Source organism: Callorhinus ursinus, unplaced genomic scaffold (assembly GCF_003265705.2).
Source record: "Callorhinus ursinus isolate GAN/ISIS: 27379988/994484 unplaced genomic scaffold, GSC_fseal_2.0 scaffold2, whole genome shotgun sequence".
Taxonomy (NCBI): Eukaryota; Metazoa; Chordata; class Mammalia; order Carnivora; family Otariidae; genus Callorhinus; species Callorhinus ursinus.
Genome location: NW_027397064.1, coordinates 6692442 through 6716935, shown reverse-complemented (window position 1 = coordinate 6716935; position 24494 = coordinate 6692442). Strand labels below are relative to the sequence as shown.

Below are 24494 nucleotides of genomic sequence, written 5' to 3'. Positions count from 1 at the left end.
TTTGTCCTCAGTCTGTGTGTCCTTCATGCCACCCCGGAGTGGGGCTAGATGTTACTGGTGCTCCCGGGACCTGTTCGTCCACACAGCCTTCCTGGTCAGCAAGCCACTTTCGGATGCGTCATAGAGGCCCCTTCTGGGATCTTCCCTTCTGAGTGCTCACGGTTAACTCAAAACCAAAGCCCCTGTCCTCCTGCCAGTGACGGGTGTCAGAGCGCTTGGGGACTCGTCGGTCCACAGTGCTTTGCTCTGTCTACCTTTGTGTTTTTGTGTTTCCTCTGAGTTGTTTTATATCAGCATAATTTGAGAGTCAGTGGTAGACATAATGCCTCTTTACCACAAACTACTTCAGTTCTGGCTCAGCTTCCGCGTTCCATGAATATCATTAATTCCCCCTCGCCATCGGCAGCGGTGTACCAAGGGGTGGGTGTGGAGAGAGCAGCCAGCTGGGAAGGAGTAATATCTTCTCACTTAGCACATCTGATAATAGAAAGCAGACAACGTTAGTTGGTCTGATTACTGTTTTACATTTTGTCAAGGTTATTGCCATTCCCAAGGCAGACTGCTTCCACAGGCAACAGATACAAAAGCAGTAAATATTCAAAGTGCTAGTAAACAGAGGCTCAGGATTCCCAAGGAAATAACACTGAATTGGAGAAAACAAATGACAAAACCTGCAGGTAGTGGAAAAAGGACAGTTGCTTGTGTATATGGAATGAGTCTTTCTAGGGTTATCATGAGGTAAGTGGAAGATGCTGGGCGTATCAACCAGCAACCTTAAGACGTGGGGAAAGGGACGGAACACAGACACACAGAGAGTGTGTGCTGGAGGGCTGGCCATCAGTATGGGCACGGTTGGCCCAAAGTCAAAGGCAGGAGTCTGAGCCCTTGAAGGCAGAGAGTCAGGAGATGGCACTGCTGAAATTCTTGTTGTAAGGATTGTGGGTTCATGTGCCAGATAAGGATCTTGGTTTGCAAATATCAAAACTGGCTCTGGCTAATTTAGGCAGAATTTCCTGAAGACTGTCAGGAATGACAGTCTGGAGGACGGTGGAGGCTACGTGGCTGGACCCACCACCCCGGACATGCCGCCAAAAGTCTTAGTGGTGTGGTCCTGCACCTGCCGGATGAGGGCCCCACGCTGGGACCACAGCCCTACTTCCTTAAAGCACTTGCCTGGACTCCCTGCCCTGGGTGAGTGAGACCCAGGAGGCCGTGAACTTGGATCCTACCCTGGCGTTCTCACTGCTCCGTACAGGTGAGCCTTCGGGCTTCTGGAGTGGAGGAAGGCAGATTCCCACTCGGTGGCTCATCTGCAGCCCCCGGCAGACAGCCCGAGTGCCAAGCGGCCAGAACAAAGCACATGTGTCCCGGTCACTCAGGGGTTCAAGGCCTCTTTGAATACACGAGCCCCAGAGAACAGGGCCAGCCATTCCCATGGCCACAGCAGGGCCTGACTTTGGGGTTCGGGGTGGGGGGCTTGTCCCAACAGGCTCACCAAGTTGACAAAACTTTTTTGGGAAAAGATGCCCAGGAGATCATGTATCTGCAGGGAAGACACGAGATTCTAGATTTTAAAATTCGGAGAGACCAGCTCTCATTCCTACTTGGGGGAACCACATCCAGGAAATGGAAGTTTAAACCTTCCCCCATCTATTTTTTTTTGTTGTTTTTTTTTTTAAGATTTTATTTATTTGACAGAGAGAGCACAAGCAGAGGTAGAGGGAGAAGCAGGCTCCCCACTGAGCAGGGAGCCCGATGTGGGGCTCCATCTCAGGACCCAGGGGATCATGACCTGAGCAGAAGGCAGATGCTTCACCGCCTGAGCCACCCAGGCGTCCCAAACCTTCCCTGATCTATTTGCACTCAAGAAACAGCAAACTTATAACAGCCTGTTCTCAAGTAGAAAATGTCAGTGACTCCTACCAGCTGCCTGGAGATGGAGGTCATGACAAACTGGCCTTAAACACCAGGAAGCAGCGAATCCGAGACGTTAAGTGACCTGTCCGAGGTCACTCACAGCTAATAAAGGCTGGGGCTGGGATTTAAAACCAAGTTTACCTGAATAAAACACTTCCCACTTTTACTCTACATTTCTGACCCTAGGGGTCCCCCATTTCCAAAGACAATCAAATTTAAAGAGCCCATATGTGTATTTCTTCTTCAAAGACTGGATTTTTATAGACATACCTTGCCTGGTTCCCTTCACTGGGTTATGAGTTTTCTCCAAGAACTGCCCTACCTAGCTGCTATTCTCAGTTGGTCCTGAACGGCTTGCGGGCGGCACCTTCCATGGGCTAGTCTGTTCTCTCCCTGCTACTGGCCCTTGGACAGCTTCTGAGTGCCTTTTCCTGGAAACAATGTGGGTACCCAGTTGGCTCTGGAACTTTCGGAAAAAAATTCAAGAGTTTCCTAGTTAGGGCTTGGTGCATTCCAAGGGGTCAGAATGTGTGGTTGCAGCTCAGAGGCTGTGAGTTACCAAAAATGGAGCTTTATTATCTCTGTTCTTAAGCTTTTGGAGGGAGGGCATGTTGCTTAGACTTTCTATGCCTAAGTTTCTTCACCTGCAAAATGGAGATAACAGACCTACTCATAAACTCATGAGAGGATTAAGTGAAATAAAGGATACAGAGTGCCCAGAAAGCACTTAGCTGGCCCTTGATAACTAACTATTTTTCAAATAAAAGAAAGTAAGTGCATGTCTCAGAAGCTTGGTACATTTTCTGAACAAAAACAAAATGTTTTTTTTTTAAGATTTATTTATTTATTTGAGAGAGAGCACGTGAGCATGTGAGCAGAGGAGAGGCAGAGGGAGAGGGAGAGAGGGAATCTCAAATAGACTCTCCACGGAGCATGGAGCCCAATGGCAGGACTGGATCCCATTGACCCTGAAACTATGACCTGAGCCGAAACCGAGAGTCGGCTGCTCAACGGACTGAGCCACCCAGGCACCCCCCAAATGAACTGATTTTTAATATTTTTTTTCCAAGGCAGCAAGAGACAATAATATAGAGGTTTCTCTATCACCTGTGAGAGGGGCATGGAGAGGGAAACTGAGGGCCAGAGGAGTTAGGGAAGGGAGACAGGCCCCAACCCCATGTAGGTGGAGGGGCAGGCTTTGTCCGCCCTCAGGCAAACATCCTGCCTTCCGGAGGCCTCTCATGTTCCCACGAAGTTCTCAAGTGTGTTTGTGTGGAGGCACTGTAAACAAAGACGGAATGAGCAGGCAGCTACAAGCAGACCTTTATTAGGACAGAACCAATTCGGTCAGGCTGAACCCCTACCACAGGAAAGGGACCCAGGAGGACCCCAGCCCCCAACAGGCTCCAGGCCAGCGCGTCCCCTGAGCAGAGGTCACTCTGCCGTGCAAGAGGGCAGCTCAACAAGAGCAAGGACTCAGATGTGTGACCTTGGACAAGTCCCTTCCCTCCTCTGACCTCAGCTTCCTCGTCTGCAGAATAGGGACATATATCCCCCTCATGGAGTTGATGACCAGGGAACGGGCTGAGGTTATCCAGGGGCCCCTGCAGCCAGCCTGTGACCCACGGGCTGGGGAGTGGAGCAGGGTTTGAGGGAGGGGCGACCGTGTCTCTTTCTGCAGCTGATTTGGAAGTTAATGGCGGTTCTCTCTGGGGGTAGAATAAGGTGGGAGGAGAGGAGGCCGTTCTTTTTATTTTCAGTTTAAAATGTTTTTCAACAGTCAACATTCATTCCTCCTATTATAATATATATGTAGATTTTTTTTTTTTCATGTCAAAACGCACTTTCTTGTTTTTTCCTAGTGTCTTGTCTCTGGCCAGGACCTTTCTTCAGGCCATCATTAGGATCAGGCCCAGTCTGGTGAGAGCCTCCTTCCAGTTAGGCTCAGGAAAACTTGGACACAGATGCGCTTACTGTTACCTCCAGCCAATCACACCCCGCTGTGTACCTGAGGCCCCCTTCACGTTGCTGCCATTTTGTCACCCCAACTGTCACACCCTCCACCATGTCCACTCTGCCAGGCCCAGAGTGAGGAGCGAGGGGTCGCCCACAGTCTGCCCTCCTCCCCACTCCTCACTGCCAAGCACCAGGCCTTCAGCCCCATGGTGCCGGGGCAGGGCCTGGGCCCAGCATGGACACACAGGGGCCTCTGGCCAGGCCTGATCCCATCCCCCATGTGGTCCCTGTGTGAAAGGAGGACTGCCCTCCCTGACAGCGTGGGTCTGTGGGCACTTCCAGCCTTCGGCATGGTTGCAGCTCAGAGGAGGGAGTTCAGCTCCCACCCGCTCCCCCTGCAAAGCCCGGCTCTTGGAGGACCTCAGAGGACAGCACAGCCCTGGCTGAACCCCCTGCTGCCCCAGCTGCCTGTTTGAGCTGCGGCCATCATTTCTGTCATCCGTCAAGTGGGGGTAACCATCCTTAGCCAGTTGCTGTGAGGATTAAATGAGATAATTCTTAATAGACTCCTGGGCACATGTGGCATTTTCTTTTCTTTTTTTAAAGATTTTGTTTATTTGTTGGGGGGGGGAGCAGGAGGAGCAGGGAGAGGGACAAGCAGACTCCATGCTGAGCGTGGGGGACGTGGGTCTTGATCCCAGGACCCCAAGATCAAGACCCGAGGCAAAACCAAGAGCTGGTTGCTCAACCAACCAAGCCACCCAGGTGCCCCCACATGTGGCATTTTTAATGACAAAACACCTTCCAGAAAAATTTTGCAATAATACAAAGAACTTTTTGTCCTGAACCATTTGCCAGTGAGTTGCTGACCTGAGGCTCAGGGTCCCCTAAACCCATTAGTGTGCATTTCCTGCGAATGGGGACCTCTCCTCCATCACCACAGCACAGCCATCCTGTTAGGAGCTGCGTACTAAGGCATTACCGCCCACTAATCCTCAGTCCGCAAAGGTTCCGCAATCTCCCCTTGACTTTTAGGATCTTGACTTTTTTTTTTAGGATCACAGGCCAGTTATTTTGTAGGATTCTCTCAATTAGGATTGATCTAATATTTCTTTTCTTTCCTTTTTTTAAAGATTTTTATTTATTATTTATTTGACAGAGAGAAAGAGAACACCAGCAAGGGGACCTGAGGCAGAGGGAGAGGGAGAAGCAGACTCCCTGCTGAGCAGGGAGCCCGATGCGGGGCTCGATCCCAAGACCCGGGGATCATGACCTGAGCCGAAGGCAGACGCTTAACGACTGAGCCACCCAGGCGCCCCTCTTTTTTTTTTTTTTTAAAGATCTTATTTATTCATTTGAGAGAGAGAGAGAGCCCATGCTCACAGGGGGAGGGACATAGGGGGAGCAGACTCCCTGCTGAGCGCAGAGCCCACCATGGGGCTCAATCTCAGGACCCTGAGATCATGACCTGAGCCAAAATCAAGAATCAGATGCTCAACCAACTGTGCCACCCAGGCAGTCCTATCTAATGCTTCTTTATGATAAATTCGGGTTACACATTTTTTGCAGGAATACCGCAGAAAGGGGGATGTGTTCTCTTCGTCATGTCCTTGGGGGCAGCACAATGTTTCCATTTGCCCCATTACTGAAGATGGCAACTTTATTCCTTTTATGAAGGTGGTTCCTGCCAGGTTCCTCCTCTGAAAAATTATTATCTTTCCTTTTCTCCCCTGCCAAATTTTTATTTGAATCCTAGTTAGTTAATGTATAGTGTAATATTGTTTTCAGGAGTAGAATTTAGTGATTACTATATTTCCTTTTGGGATTAATATGTATTTTGTGACGAGGCCTTTAGAGGTTATGTAAATATCCCATTTCTTATCAAACTCTTACTAATTTTAGCATCCATTTATGATTCTTGGATGAATTACTTATTGCTCTAAGGATTGCCGAGTAGTGATTCTAATTCTATCATTCTTTTATTGATTAGCTGGAATTGTACTGTAAGTACATATTTTATATCTGTGTGGACTTGGTATTTCTTTTTTAATTCAATGGATAATATTCCATTATCATTATGTATGATGTTGAAATTGTCTGAGATTTGGCCAGTGAGAACTTCAAGCTGCCTCCTATATCCTCCTCACATGCCCTCATCCTAAATATTTCTGTTATCTTCTGGCACAATAAGATATTCCAGGCTTATCGTGTGTTTCCCTGGGCCAGCCTGGAATTGGCCATTTTCCAAGGAGCTCTGGTTCCTTTTAGTGGAGAATGGTATTTAGAAACCAAGATCTGGGTACTGACTGTGCTCATTACTACTGGGGTGTTGCTGCCCCCAGCCCCTCTCAGTGAGCAGAACCAGGGAATAGATGTGTAAACGTAAATATATATGTATATAAACATACACATATACATGCACACATTAATTTTTATATCTAATCTATAAATACTGAAAAACATAAACTGACATCAATACCTCCCATTCCAATCTAAACACCACAGCATTCACCCTTTTCCATCCATCCCTCCCTGAGAGTGAGAAACGTGCCTTTTGCTATTTCCAGCATATTTATTTGTAGAGTCGACCCCCTGAGTGTGCAACCCGTCTTCCATGTTGCCACCACCCCCCGTTTGCAGACCCTTCCTCATCCTCTCTAAGGGTGGTCCTCTCTAAGGACTAAGTGGTCCCTGCTTCTCCCCACCTTTATCTGGAGGCGTGCAGGACACCCTCCTCACTGCACCCAGCCTCTCAGATGGAGGGGAACAGGCTCCCTTACCAAGGATGAGAATTATAGCATTACTGGAGAAAATATAGAAGCATATCTCTTTGGCCCTGCAACTCTACCTCTAAAAATTTATGGAAAATAATAGTAGCTCAGAGTCCGCCCGTGGGCCTGGTGGCTTCAGATGTGTTCACCCTGCCCAGCTCCTGCCTGCCTCTGCTGCCCCCATAGCTGGCCCGGGCTCCCCGCCCCGCTACCAAGATGGTGATGTGCTCCTGCCAGGAGAAGGCTCAGAAGCTGAACGAGCAGCAGCAGCTCATCCTGCCCCAGTTGCTGAGGGAGGAGGAGAGGTATTACTCGAATTGCAAGGCCAAAGGTCCGTGATGGGCTTCCTGGAATATTGGTGTGTTTATTTGCATCACATGTGCTAGAATCCATAGAAATCTTGGAGTTCATATATGCACGGTCAAGTCGTTCAACCTAGACCAGTGGACACCAGAACAGATACAGTGCATGCAAGATATGGGAAATATGAAAGCAAGACTACTCTATGAAGCCAATCTTCCAGAGAACTTCTGAAGATCACAGACAGATCAAGCAGTGAAATTTTCATCAGAGATAAACATGAGGAGCACCTATCTGGTTCAGTGGGTGTAGCGTGCAACTCTTGATCTTGGGGTTGTGAGTTTGAGCCCCACATTGGTTGTAGAGATTACTTAAAAATAAAATCTTTAGGGGCATGTGGGTGGCTCAGTTGGTTAGGCATCTAACTCTTGATTTTGGCTCAGGTCATGATCTCAGGGTCGGGAGATGGAGCCCCACAGCGGGCTCCATACTCAGCATGCAGTCTGCTTGAGATTTTCTCTCTCCATCTGCCCCCCCCTCCGCTTGCACGCTCTCTCTCTTTCTCTCTCTCTCTAAGATAAATAAATAAAATCTTTAAAAATAAAATATAATCTTTAAAGAAAAGAAAGAAGTATGAAAAGAAGATAAAAATCCAATAGCTATCACAAATAAAGAAAACTGGGGGGGAAAGGAAGAGAAAAAGAAAAGGAACCAGAAAAGCCTGCAGGACCTCTTACAACTGAAAAGCTGCAGAAGAAAGAAGATCAGCAGTTGGAGCTTAAACAAAACTACCAGCTCTAAAAAAGCTGCAGAGCCCACTGTTGAACTTTTAGGACTTGATGGCCCTGCTGAGGCCCCAGTGACCAATGGGAACACAGCCATGGCGCCAGCCCTGAATGATGATCTGGACATCTTTAGACCAACGATTTTTTTTTAAAGATCTATTTATTTAGGGGCGCCTGGGTGACTCAGTCATTAAGCGTCTGCCTTCGGCTCAGGTCATGATCCCGGGGTCCTGGGATTGAGCCCCACATCGGGCTCCCTGCTCAGCGGGAAGCCTGCTTCTCCCTCTCCCTCACTTGTGTTCCCTCTCTCGCTGTGTCTCTCTCTGGCAAATAAATGAATAAAATCTTAAAAAAAAAAAAGATCTATTTATTTATTGGGGGGGGAAGGGCAGAGGGAGAGAGACAGAGAATCTCAAGCGGATTCCCCATTGAGTACAGAGCCCTGACATGGGGCTCAAATCCCACAACCCTGAGACCGTGACCTGAGCCAAAATCACAAGTCAGACGTCTAACAGATTGAGCCACTCAGGTGCCCCCTGGATCTGTATCTGTTCACTGAGCAAGCTACAAAATCAGAAGAGGTACCAGAGAAACAAACTCTCCAAAGACTCCATCTTATCTCCGTATGGCACAGGAAACATTCAGCAGCAGAGGACTCCTGGTGTGTTTATGGGACCCACAGATACACCATTGACCTCACAAGCACCAACTGCACTTCACGGCTTTCCATTGGTGGGTGTGCCCATGCCTGCACCCGCGGTTCCCAGCCTCCCGGGAAATGTAATGGGACAGAGTGCAAGCATGAGGGTGGGCATACACGTGCCCAGCGGGCTTATGTATGATGCCACTTCCTCCAAATGTGGTTGGCCCCTAAGGAGGAATGGTGTGGCAAATGGGTGCTCCCCAGAGTAAGTTTGACCTGCCACGAGCTCCACAGGCACAGCGGAACCTCTTGCAGATGAATCAGCAAACGGTTGCCCTGAGTATCAGCAGTACAAACTTTACAGCGGGTTTTGGCCAACTCCCGAACACAAGAGCAGGTTGGTCTGGAAGCTCATCTGGTCAGGCTCTCAGCACACAGCTGTGGAAATGAAAACCGCAGTGCAAGTTTCATCCAGAACTACCACCTGACATGCCTTGCTAAAATGCATCTAGTTCCCCTGTTTATCCATGTACATATATTTTTTTCTTTTTCCCCATTTGTTCATATTAAGAATTATCTGATATTGACTGTTTTGGTCTGTACTGATTAAATTTGATATGAAAAGAAAAAAAAGGAGAAGAAGAAGAACAGTAGCTCAAATATAGAGATGTGTGTAGGAGGATACTAGCCCCAGTCTTTCTGTAATAATGAAAAATTGGAGACAAGCTCAATTTTCTTTATCTTAGTTCCTGAAAGTAGACTCTTTTCTGTGCCTTAGCTCCTAATATCAGTGTCTTGCCTGCCTCCCAGACCCATCTGCCTGAAGGACCAGATAATCAGTTGCTAATTGGCTTCCTCCCAGGGCTCTTAGCATCCCTGCATTTTCCAGCTGTTTTTGTACAAGGATCCAGAAGGCTCTTGTGTGTCAGAGAAGGTCCTGGGGCAGAAAGCAGAGGGTGCAAGGCATGCATTTGAGTTGGGACCCTTTTTCCCTAGCCACAGCTGAAATAGAGTTAGGCCAAAGGGAGGGTGGTCTTCAGCATGATAGTGTCTTCAGCGTGTTCTGGTTTAGGCCAAAAGTTCCAGGGACTTAACACCTCCGGAGCAACCCTCCTACTGAGAGATGGGAGTGGGTGGATAAATGCCTTATGTAGTAGGCATCTTCCAAGATGGCCTCCAGTGACCCCTGTTTCTTGGTACTCACACTCTGTGTAGTTCCTCCCCCACTGAAAATGGCTGAGCAGGGGCACCTGGATGGCTCAGTCAGTTAAGTGTTTGACTCTTGATTTTGGCTCAGGTCATGATCTCAGGGTCATGAGATTGAGCCCTGCACTGGGACTCTGTGCTGGACTCGTGGATCCTGGTTGGGATTCTCTCTCTCCCCTCTCCCTCTGCCTCTCCCCCCTCCCACTCACAATCGTGCTCTAGAAGGAAAGAAAGAAAGAAAGAAGAAAGAAAAAAAGAAAGAAAGAAAGAAAGAAAGAAAGAAAGAAAGAAAGAAAGAAAATGGCTGAACTATGCAATAGAATGTTACAGAAATGACAACATATAATATCCAAGGCTATATCATAAAAGAATTGCAGCTCCTGCCTTATTCCTTTTTGGATCTCTTGTTCTTGGTGGAAGCCAGCTGCCATGTTATGAGGATGCTCAAGCAGCCCAGCGGAAGGTGCATGTGGCAAAAAACTGAGGACTCCTGCCAACAACCAATGCTCCCTTGTCAGGCATGTGAGCCAGTTTGGAAGTGGATCCTCAAGCCCAGTCAAACCTTCATATGATTCCAGCTTCATGAGGGACCCTGAGCAGAACCTTGAGCCAGAACCACCCAGTTGAGCTCCTCCTGGATTCCTGACCCTCAAAAACAGTGTGATATAACAAATGTTTATTGTTTTAAGCTGCTAAATTTTGGAGTGATTGGTTATACAATAATAGCTAACTAATATTCTCATATATTCCTGGTAGGAATGGAAAATGGTGTAGCCACTTTGGAAAACAGTTTGGTGGTTCCTCAAATGATTAAATATAGAGTTACTGGTGGCTCAGTCGGTTGAGCATCTGACCCTTGATTTCAGCTCAGCTCATGATCTCAGGGTGGTGGGATGAAGCCTTGCCTCAGGCTCCATGCTTGGCATGGAGTCTGCTTGAGATTCTCTACCTCTCCCTCTCCCTCTGACCCTCTCCCCATTCATGTGTGCACTTGAGCACTCTCTCTCTCTCAAATAAATGAATAAAATCTTTAAATAAATAAATAGGGGTGCCTGGGTGGCTCAGTCATTAAGCATCTGCCTTCAGCTCAGGTCATGATCCCAGGGTCCTAGGATCGAGCCCCACATCGGGCTCCCTGCTCGGCGGGAAGCCTGCTTCTCCCTCTCCCACTCCCCCTGCTGTGTTCCTGCTCTCGCTATCTCTCTGTCAATTAAATAAATAAAATCTTTAATAAATAAATAAATATAGCATTACCATATAACCCAGCAATTCCACCCCAAGTATATATCCAAGAAAAATGAAAACATATGTCTGCAGAAAAACTTGTACATGAATGTTTACAGCAGCAATACTCATGATAGTCAAAAGGCAGAAATAATCTACATGTCCATCAATAGACAAATGGAAAAACAAAATGTGATATATTCATACAATGGAATATCATTTGGCCATAAAAGGGAATGAAGTAGAGATACATGCTGTAGCTTGAACTGGCCTTGGAAAGTGAAGGAAGTCAGTCACATATGAAATGTCCAGAATAGGCAAATCTGTAAAGAGAGAGAATAGGGGATTTATATATATATGTGTATATATAGTATATCTGTTTTTTCTTTTTTATATAGATAGTATTTATAGTATATATATTTTTCTCATGTATATATAAGTACACATATTTATAGTATGTATATAGTATAAATTTTTTTCTTTTTTAAATATTTTTTAATTTAAATTCAATTAATTAACATATGTATTATTTGTTTTAGGGGTACAGGTCTATGATTCATCAGTCTTATTAATACTCATTGCTCATTACAACACATACCCTCCCCAATGTCCATCACCCAGTTACCCCATCCCTCCAACCACCTCCCCTCCAACAGCCCTCAGTTTGTTTCCTATGATTAAGAGTCTCTTATGGTTTGTCTCCCTCTCTGATTTCATCTTGTTTCATTTTTTTCTCTCTTCTCCTATGACTTTTGGCCTTGTTTCTTAAATTCCACATATCAGTGAGAGCATATGATAATTTTCTTTCTCTGGTTGACTTATTTGGCTTAGCATAATACCCTCTAGTTCCACCCACGTTGTTGCAAATGGCAAGATTTCATTCTTTTGGATGGCTGAGTAATAATATTCCATTGTGTGTATATACCACATCTTCTTTATCCATTCATCTGTTGATGGACATCTAGGCTCTTTCCATATTTTGGCTACTGTGACCACTGCTGCTATGAACATTGGGGTGCATGTGCCCCTTCAGATCATTACATTTGTTTCTTTGGGATAAATACCCAATAGTGCAATGGCTGGGTCATAGAGTAGCACTTTTTTTTTTTTAACTTTTTGAGGAACCTCCATATTATTTTCCAGAGTGGCTGCACCAGCTTGCATTCCCACCAACAGTGTAGGAGGGTTCCCCTTGCTCTGCATCCCTGCCAACATTTATCGTTTCCTGACCTGTTAATTTTAGCCATTCTGACTGGTGTGAGGTGGTATCTCATTGAGGTTTTGTTTTGAATTTCCCTGATGCCAACTGATGTTGAACGTTTTTTCATGTGTCTGTTGGCCATTTGGATGTCTTTGCAGAAATGTCTGTTCATGTCCTCTCCCCATTTCTTGATTGGATTATTTGTTCTTTGGATGTTGAGTGTGATAAGTTATTTATAGATTTTGGATACTAGCCCTTTATCTGGTAAGGCATTTGCAAATATCTTCTCCCATTCTGTCGGTTGTCTTTTGGTTTTGTCGACTGCTTCCTTTGCTGCGCAAAAGCTCTTTGTCTTGACGAAGTCCCAATAGTTCATTTTTGTCTTTGTTTCCCTTGCCTTTGGTGATGTTTCTAGGAAGAAGTTGCCACGGCTGAGGTAGAAGAGGTTGCTGCCCATGTTCTCCTCAAGGATTCTGATGGACTCCTGTCTCACATTTAGGTCTTTCATCCATTTTGAGTCTATTTTTGTGTGTGGTGTAAAGAAATGGTCCAGTTTCATTCTTCTGCATGTGGCTGTCCAATTTTCCCAACACCATTCATTGAAGAGACTGTCTTTTTTCCACTGGACATTCTTTCCTGCTTGAGACAGAGAAGAGGTTACTGGTTGCCTAGGCTGAGGTGGGGGGATGGGGTGATAGCTAAAGGTACAGGATTTCTTTTTAAGATTACAAAAATCTCGGGCGCCTGGGTGGCTCAGTCGTTAAGCATCTGCCTTCAGCTCAGGTCATGATCCCCGGGTCCTGGGATGGAGCCCTGCATCGGGTTCCCTGCTCATTGGGAAACCTACTTCTCCCTCTGCCTCTCTCTCTCTGTCTCTCATGAATAATAAAAAAAAAAAATTACAAAAATCTTCTAAAATTGACTATGATGATAGCTACACATATTTGTGAGTAAAACAAAAACTACTGAATTATCTACTTTTAATGGGTGAATTGTGTATGTGAATTACATTGTAGTAAAACTGTTTAAAAAGCTAATGATGAACGGGCGCCTGGCTGGCTCAGTCAGTAGAGTGTGTGGCTTTGATCTCAGGGTCGTGAGTTCAAACCCCACGTTTGGCGTGGAGCCTACTTTAAAAACAAAAACAGGGGGCGCCTGGGTGGCTCAGTCAGTTAAGTGTCTGCCTTCGGCTCAGGTCATGATCCCAGGGTCCTGGGATCGAGTCCCCGCATCGGGCTCCCTGCTCCGCAGGGAGCCTGCTTCTCCCTCTGCCTGCCGCTCCCCCTACTTGTGCGCTTTCTGTCTCTCTCTCTCTCTGACAAATAAATAAATAAAATCTTTAAAAAAAAACAAAAACAAAAAACTGATAACGAATACACCACAGCTTCCTTCCCGTTGCTGGGACAGCTCTGAGGCATGTTCCACACAGTCTCTCAGAACACCCCCTATAGGACTGAACCTGTTTCCCACAGCTGTGACATGCCTATTAATATGCACTGTATTTTCTTTCCTTTCTTTTTGATCTCATTTCTCCGCCCTATGCTTTCTGGGATCACATCTCAAATAAACTACTTCACTCAGTCTTGCCTCAAGGTTTGCTTTTGAAGGAACCCAAACTAAAGGAAGCGTGTTCTTTGGGTCAGACGTCATGGGGCCGATTCTGCACCCATCCATGGACAATCCGGGTGGGAGGACTGGGCCCACTGGCGGACTGTCCAGGGCGAAGGCTTGAACCAAAGTCCAGAACAGTCGCAGAGCTGGCCTCCATCCCCACCACAGCACGCCCGACATGAGCCTGTTATGATTCGCCCGCGCACACGCACACACGCACACACACACGCACACGCGCACGCACACACACGCACGCACGCACACACACACAGGCCTGGGACAGTTAACCCAGCCTGTGACTGCCCTTGACCCCAGAGTCAGGCTGTTGTGGGACATGTTCATTTCCCCTTTGGCTTGTTTTGCCTGTCCCTGTGGCTGGGCATCATCTGGCCACACAAACCACCAAAACAGAGAACAAGAGGCTACGAAGGGCTGGGTGGGACACAGCAGGACACACTCTGTAGGGAGGGTCTTCCCTTCAGTGGTGACCCAGAGGTATCTGATTGGGGTGGGGGGTAGATTCCACAGCTAAGACTTGAAATTGAAGAACCAGGAACACCCCGGGCAGCCCCCCGGGCAAAGGACCGGTGTGGGAAGGTACCTCCTGCACGGTGAGGCCCAGGTCCAGGTTGACCGTCAGACTGCAGAGGGAAGACACCAGCCTCCAGGCCCAGACTGGGAAATGGGTGCCTGGAATTTTATTCTTTCCCTAATTTAGGCCAGCTCAGCCTCAGTCAAATGCCATCATCTGTAAGCAAAAGACAGTTGCAGATGTTAATGCTTCCGGCACTCACACACAGGGTTGCCCAAAGCAACAGAACAAAAGAGCTCTGACTGGCTCAAAGATTTCATGAGTTGGTCCTGGAATAAGAACTTTGATTTCATTTTTTTATGTATTTTACTGTGATGCTTAGTTTAATGTGTCAGATTGGCTAGGCTATAGTACCCAGTTATTTATTCAAACACAAATATAAATGTTGCTATAAAGGCATTTGTACATGTGGTTAACATCTCCAAGGAGTTGACTTTATTACCCTCCATAATGAGGGTGGGCCTCGTCCCATCAGTTAAAGGCAGTAGTAGCAAAAGCTGAGGCTTCCCTGAGAAGTTTGGCAGCATTCACTCCCACCTGAGTTTTTAGCCTGCTGTGTAGATCTCAGACTTGTCAGCCCTCACAATCACATAAGGCAATTCCTTAAAAAATAAAAGAATAAATAAGATGGGGCGCCTGGGTGGCTCAGTCAGTGAAGCGTCTGACTCTTGATTTCGGCTCAGGTCATGGTCTCAGGGTTGTGAGCTCGAGCACCACGTCAGGCTCCATGCTCAGTGCAGAGTGTGCTTGAGATTCTCTGCCTCTCCCTTGCCCTCTGCCCCTCCCCCTGCTCTCTCACTCTCTCTCTCTCTCTCTGAAATAAATAGATAAAATCTCTAAAAAAATACATACACACACACACACACACATATATATGTGTGTGTGTGATATACATATATATCACCTATTGGTTTTGTTTTTCTGGAGAGCCATGACTGATACATTTACCCTCAGAAGAAGATAGGCCTGAGAGGGGCTGAGTTGTGGGACATCAAAGATAGACTCCAACTTTTAGGGGCACAAGTGTCTCTCCTGGGGGAGACAATGCCAAGGTCACAGGGAAGCAGGTGGGGGATTTGCTGAAACCCTGCACCTCTGCACCCATAAAAATGCATCCTGCTGTTGGTTTAACCAAATTGGCTAGAGAACTGAAAGTAACTCCCATAACGCTATCCCAAGACAGTACTACAAATGGAAAACATAGAAACCACTCAAAGGGTTCACAAAATCCAGGTCCCATAGCCAGCTCCCACATAACTCAGACCAGGTCACAACACGGCCCTGATGAAAATCCTCCTATTTATTTTAGAGTAAACCCAAGCTTAGCTCAGCCTGCAGCCCAGCCTTGCCCGCTTCTGCTCACCTTCTCCTTCCCTTTATTCTGCCAGACCACTCTCTGCCACCTCAGGACCTTTGCACATGCCATTTGCTTTCTTCACTTGGCACTTTCTCATCCTTCAGGGCTCTGAGATGGCTTCCCTGACCACATATTCTGACATGCCCCCCTCTACCCCCAAACCCATCTGCTATGTCCCCTGTTTATGCCCTTCATAGAACTTACCACAGTTTGGAATGACCCTATTTGTTTGTTTTCATGTTTATTGCCTGTGTCCTCACTCTGGCCTGGAAGTTCCAGGAGAATGTGCCCATCTCATTCTCTTGTATCTTCTCAGTACCAGGTCATAGGAGATAGCACCTCATACATAGTGAGTGAATGAGTGATTCCTCAGCAAATAAGCTCATCCATGTTTAGGTCAGGGCCCCTCCCTACCTTCCCACAGTGCCCTGGGCTGACTCATCATGTTCCTTGGTGATCCATAGTAGAGCCTTGGCATCTAGCCGTCCAGGAGTTTGGACCTGTGCCTGCAGGGTGAAGAACTTGGATACTCGCACAGGGTTACAAGGTTGAGCTAAAAAGAGAGTCTTGTCACTGAACAAGGCAGAATTGAACCAAGCCCTGAAGAGCGTTCTAGGGAGAGACAACAATGAGGGGAAAGGCCACAGGGCAGCATCTCTAGGGACTGATCCAAAGCCACAGCACCAACACTATGAGCCAGGAGGAGAGTGGCATGAGCTGAGGGAGGGCAGGGCCTGAGAGCAGACTGAGATCCACAGGGGGATTCTCAGTAGGGAAATGATATGGTCTGGTCCACACACTGAAAATCCAGATGATTTCTGGGCTGAGGGAATGGGGAGTAGGGGTGAAAAGGAGACATTTTTTAATACTATGGTATCGGCTAGACTGCTAGATTTTTTTTCACTATGTATATGTATCGCCTTGAAATTTAAGCAATCACTCAGGCTGCTAGGAGGAGCCAGGGCTACAAGAGGTTGAGGGGACTTCGGTGAAGGCCTGTGGTAGAGACCGTAAGCTGCCCGCCTGACACCCAGTCTCTTCTCCCCCTTTCCTCCCTGACAGACCCTACTCTCTGCTCTCCCAAGTGACCATTTACGTAAACAGCATGCTTCCAGCTAAAAGACTATGTTTCCCAAAGAAGAGCTGCCATTGAGGAGAAGCTGTTGAGTGGGACTTTTTAAAAGAGGGACAGGCGGGGCGCCTGGGTGGCTCAGTCATTAAGCGTCTGCCTTCAGCTTGGTCATGATCCCAGGGTCCTGGGATGGAGCCCCGCATCGGGCTCCCTGCTCAGGGGAAGTCTGCTTCTCCCGCTCCCTCTCCTCCTCTCTCCTGCTTGTGCTCTCTCTCACGCTCACTCTCAAATAAATAAATAAAATATTAAAAAAAAAATAAGAGAGGGACAGGCGACTGACTGACAAGGGCTATTTTTACCCTCTTCTGCTTTCCTTGGATTTGGCCCTTTGTGACCTCAACTTCATGGGGTTATTTTCAGCAGGAGCCCCTTAATCCTAAGTCACAGAGGCAAACCTACAGCTTTGCATGTGCCTCCCAAGCCCCTGAGAGTCATTGGTTCTGATAATTTCTTGGCTGTGTAACTTCAGAACCCCTGCCCATGCTGTGAAGGCCAACATCTGTCTCCAAAACTCCATGAGCCATTTCCACCCCTAACTTCACTTGTGTTATGGTCCCTCTGCTTTCCCGGCACCAGGGAGTTTTCCTTTCTTAACTTGAACCTGGTTAAGTATTCAAAAGTTTATTAATGTTTTTTAAGATTTTATTTATCTGACAGACAGAGACCTAGCGAGAGAGGGAACACAAGCAGGAGGAGTGGGAGAGGGAGAAGCAGGCTTCCCGCGGAGCAGGGAGCCCGATGCGGGGCTCGATCCCAGGACCCTGGGATCATGACCTGAGCCGAAGACAGATGCTTAACATCTGAGCCACCCAGGCGCCCCTCAAAAGGTTATTTTACTGTATTTTATTCAACATCCCCATGTATAGTCACTTCTCGCATACGGCCTTATTTTCTTGTCCATCTATAGCGCACGATTTAACAATTAATTGCGTACCACCTGTCCATTGCTTCAGTGGATGTGTTTTGTCTCCCCAACTATATGTAGATGCTCCCACTTAGGGGCTGAATTATGTTCCTGCAAAATTCACACATTGAAGTCCTAACCCCCTGGTTCGTGCGACCATATTTGGAGATAGGGTCTTTAAGGAGATAATTAAGGTTAAATGAGGTCCTTGGGGTGGGCCCTAATCTGATATGACTGGTGTCCTCATAAGAAGAGGAGATCAGGACGCAGATGCCCAGAGGAAGACCCCGCGAAGACACAGGGCTTGGAAGATGGTCCTCATCAAGCCGAAGAGAAAGGCCTCAGAAGACACCAACCTTGATAACATTGATCTTGAACTTCCAGCCTCCAGAACAGGAAGAGAATTCGTTTCTGCATTTAAGCCCCCCCCCCCCAGTCTGTGGCACTTGGTTATGGCAGGAAACTAGTACACCCCATTGTTTCATTTGAGCACCTATAATGAGCAGGGCTCCGTGGCTACGTACTGTTGTCTGCTTCCCAGGCCCACTTTCCTTTCCCAGCAACTGTCGTGCTGCTCTGCAGTGGAAGTGTGAGCCAGCTGGTCCCCATCAGCTATTTATAAACCATCCCAGCGCCCGTGCCTGCTCCCCTTCTGCCTCAGACCCCTGTTTCCGAGCTGCGGCCTGACCCTCTGCCCTCCCTCCAGAGAGTCACGCTCTCCCTCCCTGGGAGTGGTCCTCAGAGAGGCTTCCCTGACTCTCCGACCCTCCGGCTCTCTGAGAACAGCATCCAGGCTCAGCTCTCCCCACCCAACCCTGCCTTCTCCCTAGCCCTGAATTTCCACGTGGCCTTGTGGCCACAGCCGCAGGCTGGTCTTCCCCTCGCTTTCAGCAGGAACAGCTTCTTCCCAACTCCGGCTCCGGTGACCAGGCCTGTTCTCCCAGCCACGCCTGTCTCTGCCCTGGGCACTTCCCCTCCGCCCCCCCCCCCGGACCCCGCTTGGGCAAGGGCCTCTTTTCCCCTGAAGGTCCTCCTTAGGGGAACTCGGAGGGTTTGCTGAGCAAGTAAAAGGGAAGAAGGGCACAGTACTAGCTGGGAGGGGGGCAAGTTCTTCTCCCCCCAGTTAGAGGGTAGGAGGGAGGAGCAGGCAAAGCGAGGAGAGGAGAGGGAGGTCAGTGGGTCCAAGGGCAGCAGGGTCCATCTCCTGTGTCCTGGCAGTGCCCCTGGGGAGCGGCAGGGCCAAGAGAGGAACACCACTGGCCTGGTGCCCCCAGGACGATGGGCCTATGGCAGCATCACGGAAGAGTCTGAGCCCAAGAGTAGCCCCACGCTTGGGGAGGAGCCCACCCTCAAGGATTCAACAGACAGGCAAAAGGGGTCTTGCAGCCAGGGGTGGGTTATTGCTGGAGGCCCCTCACCTCGCCCAGCCTGGCCCTGGCTCTGTGGAATGATGAGACAGGTCGCATGGAGGGGAAGAGAGCCCCGAGGAAGGGTTGGGGGAGACCCATCAGAGTGCAGTTGGGGGCCCAAAACTAAGCAAGTAGATTGAGCTCTCTATGCTGCAAAGCTCAGTGATGAACTTGATTTGGAAATTTCTGATAGTCACAGACTTGATATTTTTCCCATTTATTTCCTGTATGGAAAGTGCAAAGACCCCACTAGCCAGTTCCAGACCAGACAACTCCGGGCCCACAGTCAGGGCTGGAGAGACAGAGCAACCAGCCCTGTCCCCAAGCCACACGTGCACATGCGTGTGCACCCCCTCAAAAGAGAGAGAGAGGAGAGCAGTCTCCTCCCCTGGATCCATGGCAATCAGGGCAGCCTGCCTGGAGGTGGAGGTGGGCACACTTGTGTGAGGGGAGCACCAGGTGGGGAGCATCACAGAAGGCCAGGGGCTCATAAGTCTGGCTCCAAAGGAACGTTTTTCATAGACTCTCGAGAGAACAAAATGAAAGGAATGAAGACAATATAACTGAACGGGCACAGTTACCAAGCCCAGTGACTCAGCCTGAACCCATGGCTGAAGTCTAAATTGGATGGAGTCTAGAGCATCACCCTTGGGCTCTGCCATCCTGGTTTCGCCCCCAGCCCTCCATGACACCCTGAGTGACCCAGCTCCAAATCCAGTCCCTGGGTGGCTTTGCCAGGCCCTGGGTCTCTATCTCGGTGGGTCCTAGACTTCCCAGCAGGGCACAGTCATCCCCATCTCCCAGGAACACATGCCCAACAGGGGACCCCAGCAGACATCCAGGCCCCCACAAAGCAAGCACAGAGGAGCAGGGGAGGCCACCCAGCTTCCAGCTGGGAGGAGCAGGGAGCTCACCTCACCCAATGTGTTTCTAAGAGGCTCCACCTGGGACGCTGGTGGCTTGCCCAGAAGCTTCCCTCGGAGGGACAGTCCTAGGGGTTTCCCATCTGACCCTGGTGCACCTTCCCCCACGTGACCGGGAACCCCTTCCCTAAACCTTCAGGCCCCAGAAGCTTCTCCTTCCAGCACAGAAGCTTCCTTCTGACTTGAAGTCTTCTCTTCTCTGACTCACGTTCCTCTTCTTCCTTCTGACGCTAGATTCTCCAACATGCACACAGCTCCCCAGCTGTGGACCAGGGTCCCCCACTCCCTGTGATCAAGACGCTCCAGCCCTTGCACTGAACCCCATGTGGCTGTCCTGCGGCCTGTGGTGGTGGCAGTCTCGGGGCGGGGACAAGAAAGGGGCACTGGGAGGAACGGGGGAGCATCTCCACGGGCACTCCCCCTGGGGCCAGTCACCACATCAGCGATGGGGAAGGGGAAGGGGCTTGGCACAGGTACCTTCCTGGCTCACAGGAGGAGGGTACTAGTCCGTCCACTGGAGCCTGGATGTCCATCTTCGGTGTCCAGCAGAGTCACCTCCTTGCTGAGTGGAACCCCAGAGTTTCTGAGCCAGCAGGGCTGGGGTCGGGCCTGAGAACGTGCATTTCTAACAAGGGTCCTCATGAGGCGGCCGCTGCCAGGAGGCACCACACTTTGAGAACTGCTGATACAGACATTGGGCTCCTCAGTTTCCGGCATTGGTTAACTTGGGTTCCCTTTGAAAATCTGCCCCCTGCTGGCAAGTGGCCTCTTAGACAAAGAAATTGCTCCTTCAGCCTAAGTTTTTTCTATCCGAGAGATCAATATAATATTTACCTCCCGAGGTGGTTCTAAGGATAAAGTTGAAATAACTTGGGTAAATTATTTAGTAAGACTAGGGACAAATCAATCCTTTTTCAATTGGGTGAGGTGTGGGAATTTGGCTGGAGAAAAGCTGCCGTTTGGGGGTTTTGTTTTTCTGTAAGCCTTAACGAATTATTTGACTTAAAAAAATTTTTTTTTATCTCTACACCCAACGTGGGGCTCAAACTCATGACCCCAGGTCAAGAGTCCCTACTTCACCAACTGAGCCAGCCCAGCACCCCTTGAATAACTTCACTTTTATTTATTTATTTTTATTTGGTTATTTGACAGAGACACAGCAAGAGAGGGAACACAAGCAGGGAAGTGGGAGAGGGAGAAGCAGGCTTCCTGTGGAGCAGGGAGCCCAACGCGGGACTCGATCCCAGGACCCCGGGATCATGACCTGAGCTGAAGGCAGACGCTTAACCAACTAAGCCACCTAGGCATCCTGAATCACTTGACTTTTAAAAACGTGTACCTTGGTGACAATTAAAATTTAGTTTAAAAAATTACATAAGATTTAATATCATTAAAAAAGAAAAATCAAGGGCGCCTGGGTGGCTCAGTTGGTTAAGCGACTGCCTTCGGCTCAGGTCATGATCCTGGAGTCCCAGGATCGAGTCCCGCATCGGGCTCCCTGCTCGGCGGGGAGTCTGCTTCTCCCTCTGACCCTATCCCCTCTGATGTGCTCTCTCTCTCTCATTCTCTCTCTCTCAAATAAATAAATAAAATCTTTAAAAAAAAAGAAAAATCAAAAGCACTTTAATAGTTTAAACATGAAAACATCTGTAGATGATTCTATTATTGTCCCCAGCTATTCACTTTCCCTTCCTGAAAAGGGATTATACAACCCTGCCCACTGCCACATGACCTGGGATGCCTCCCAGGGGAGAACTATTCATTCCACCCCCACTGACTTTGGCCTTGAACCCCTGATTGCTTTTGCCAATGGTGTGTGCACCATGGCCAGGACACTTCGGAACAGAGACTTTAAGAGCCATTGCTTATTTCCATCTGATGGCTTGCTCTTGTCCTCTGCCAAAAAATTGACTGACACATCCCTGGTGGGGGCTGTCCCTTCAGCTTTATTCTAGAATGAGGAAGAATCACAAACTGACCCACAGTCAAAAGGAGCTACGTCACAACCCAACTGTGAAATGTAGACAGGCATGGCTGTGAGCTGCTGAGATGTTAGGTCACTAGTTACTGCCACTAAACCTACGGTGAAAACTGACTGAAACTATCCTGGGAGAGACAAGTGGCTAAAAAGAGTACGGTGCATCTGTATGCTGGGAACACAGGTAGCAACCTTAAAGTTACGTTTTAAATTACATTAACTTTAAATTTACAGTATTTAAAGATTTGAATTTATTTATTTGAGAGCAAGGGGGGGCAGAGAGAGAGCGAGAGAGTGAGCTTGAGCTTGGGGGAGGAGCAGAGGAAGAAGCAGGCTCCCCACTGAGCGGGGAGCCCAATGTGGGGCTCTATCCCAGGACCCTGGGATCATGACCTGAGCCAAAGGCAGATGTTTAACGGACTGAGCCACCCAGGCACCCCAACTTTAAATTTATATTTAAATGTATGCAGCTGGGGTGTCTGGGTGGCTCAGCCCGTTAAGTGTCTGCCTTCAGCTCAGGTCATGATCCTGGGGTCCTGGGATTGAGCCCCACATCAGGCTCCTTGCTCGGTGGGGAGTCTGCTTCTCCCTCTGCCCACACCTCCTCCTGCTTGTGCTCTTTCTCTCTGTCAAATAAATAAAATCTTTAAATAAATAAATAAAAGAATCAATAGCTGAGGAGCACCTGGCTAGGGTCGCGGGGGTCTTGGTGGGGCCTGGAGGGAAGGATGGAGAAGTACCATTCACGCTTGCGTTATACCCAGGCACCGGAGGCACGTGCCTAAACCCAGCAGCTTTTAACGTCCTGTGAGACCACGTATGACTTAAAAAAAAATTAATTAAATCCAAATATGAAAATAAAAGTGTGATTCCTGAGTTAATATTTAGTAATAAAAGCCAAATGTTTAAATGTTTGCAAATTGTAACCTGATGTCAAAAAGTCAAATGCAGTGACTGCTTCGGGGGTACAGGTTGCCATTTGGAGTGATAGAAAGGATCTGGAACTAGATATGGTGATGGTAGTCCTACACTGTGAATGTACTTGATGCCGCTGAATTGTATGCTGTAAAACGGCTAAAATGGTAAATTTTATGTTATATGTATTTCGCCACCAGAAACAAGCCTCCAGATTCAACTGCAAAGCAAGTCAATTCTTATACAATTATATGAAACTCCCATTGAGGGTAGGATGTGGGGACCTTCAATGTATCTAATAAGATGTGAATGGGACTCCAAAACAAAATTTCCCCAGAGGAGGCGTGGTTGCTAATGATTCCTGTTCTCCTGTCACTGGATCTTTGTGGAGCGACAGTGAATGTGTAGCTTTCAGGAGTGAGGTATGGAGCACAAAACTCCTCCCCACACTGCCACAGTGGGGTTTAGGGCTCAGACCCAGACCCTGAGAGGGATCAGCCACATAAAACAGGGAGACCAAATCAAGAGGGGCACCCTCCTGCAATGCCACAGAACCAGCACTAGGGGATAGCAGAGAGCCAGTGACCATCCCCACCACCAAGACAGTCGCTAGGGCTGGATCTTCAGAAGGTGGTACCATTTTTCAAAAGGAAATTGCTTTGGAAGTAAAACCCAAGCGTTTCACCGGCTCCTTGCAGTGAGATGTTTAAGAATATTCAAGATAGGTCAGTTTTTACATGTTTCACACAGCCTATCATATAAAACATTTACTCAATTCCACTATAGCCAGTTTGCAGCTAATTTTGGGGACGGACCTAAGAAAAGTTCACATCCCATTTTTGTGGGGTATCAGTTTAAGATTTTTTCCGCTGATATTCATCATGCCGATACCTTCAGCTGATATTCATCATACTGATACAAGAGGCTCAAAACTGTAACAGCAAGACTGGTGGCCAGGACAGTTTCTCTGTAATGCTGAAGTGAATGGAGTCCAGAGAGCAGCATCCTGAGAACATTCTATAGAAAGCAGTGACAGTCCTGAGTCTCTCCTAATTTGCCTTTACTACTACGTAACAAACCACCTCAAAACTGAGCAGTTTAAAGCAATTACTATTACTATCACTGCTATATTTGGGGGGCTGGGCTAAGCAGAGTGGTTCTTCTGCTGGGCTTCCGTGGGTTCACTATGGCTGCAGTCAGCAGGCAGAGAGGCTGGGAGCAGGTTGGTCTGGGTCCCACATGACCCCACTCACGTGTCTGGTGCTCGGCTGGGGTGATAGGGGGCAACCGGGCCACATTAATCTCCATTATCAAACAAGCCAGACTTCTTCACTTGGCAGCTGGGCTCCAAAAGGAGCAACAGAAGTCAAGCCCCAGTGCAGGAACACTTTTTAAGCCTCTGCTTTGTCATGTTTCCTACTGTCCCCTTGACCAAAGCAAGTCACATGGCTAAGCCCTGATCGATGGGGAGAGAAAAGAGGCTCCATCTTTTGACAGGGGTGCTGCAAAATAGCATGATCTTAAAAAAAAAAAAATCGACCAGATGCTCTTTCTCCTCTTCTGCCACTACCAAGGACATCCTTATGCAAGCAGAGATGGATGGCAGCCCCCACCCTTCCCCCATTACCCCTCTGATCAAGTTCAAGGCAACTAAATGTGCCTTTCCCCAG

The 24494-nt window shown here is 48.1% G+C and overlaps 1 long non-coding RNA gene and 1 pseudogene across 2 annotated transcripts; one reads left to right on the top strand and one right to left on the bottom strand.

The window, feature by feature from the left end:
- The first annotated feature begins 6860 nt into the window (after positions 1 to 6860).
- LOC112835196 (stromal membrane-associated protein 1-like) lies at positions 6861 to 8855 on the top strand (annotated as a pseudogene).
- A 2083-nt stretch (positions 8856 to 10938) lies between these two features.
- LOC141370032 (uncharacterized) lies at positions 10939 to 19989 on the bottom strand. Of its 2 annotated transcripts, XR_012373716.1 has the most exons (4): positions 19923 to 19989; positions 14216 to 14362; positions 12033 to 12639; positions 10939 to 11125 (listed from the first exon to the last, which is right to left on the bottom strand). It is a non-coding gene; the product is annotated as an uncharacterized lncRNA (long non-coding RNA). The 2 variants fall into 2 exon arrangements; XR_012373714.1 differs by lacking the exon at positions 10939 to 11125 and having other exon boundaries at positions 11258 to 12639.
- Between the last annotated feature and the right edge of the window lie 4505 nt (positions 19990 to 24494).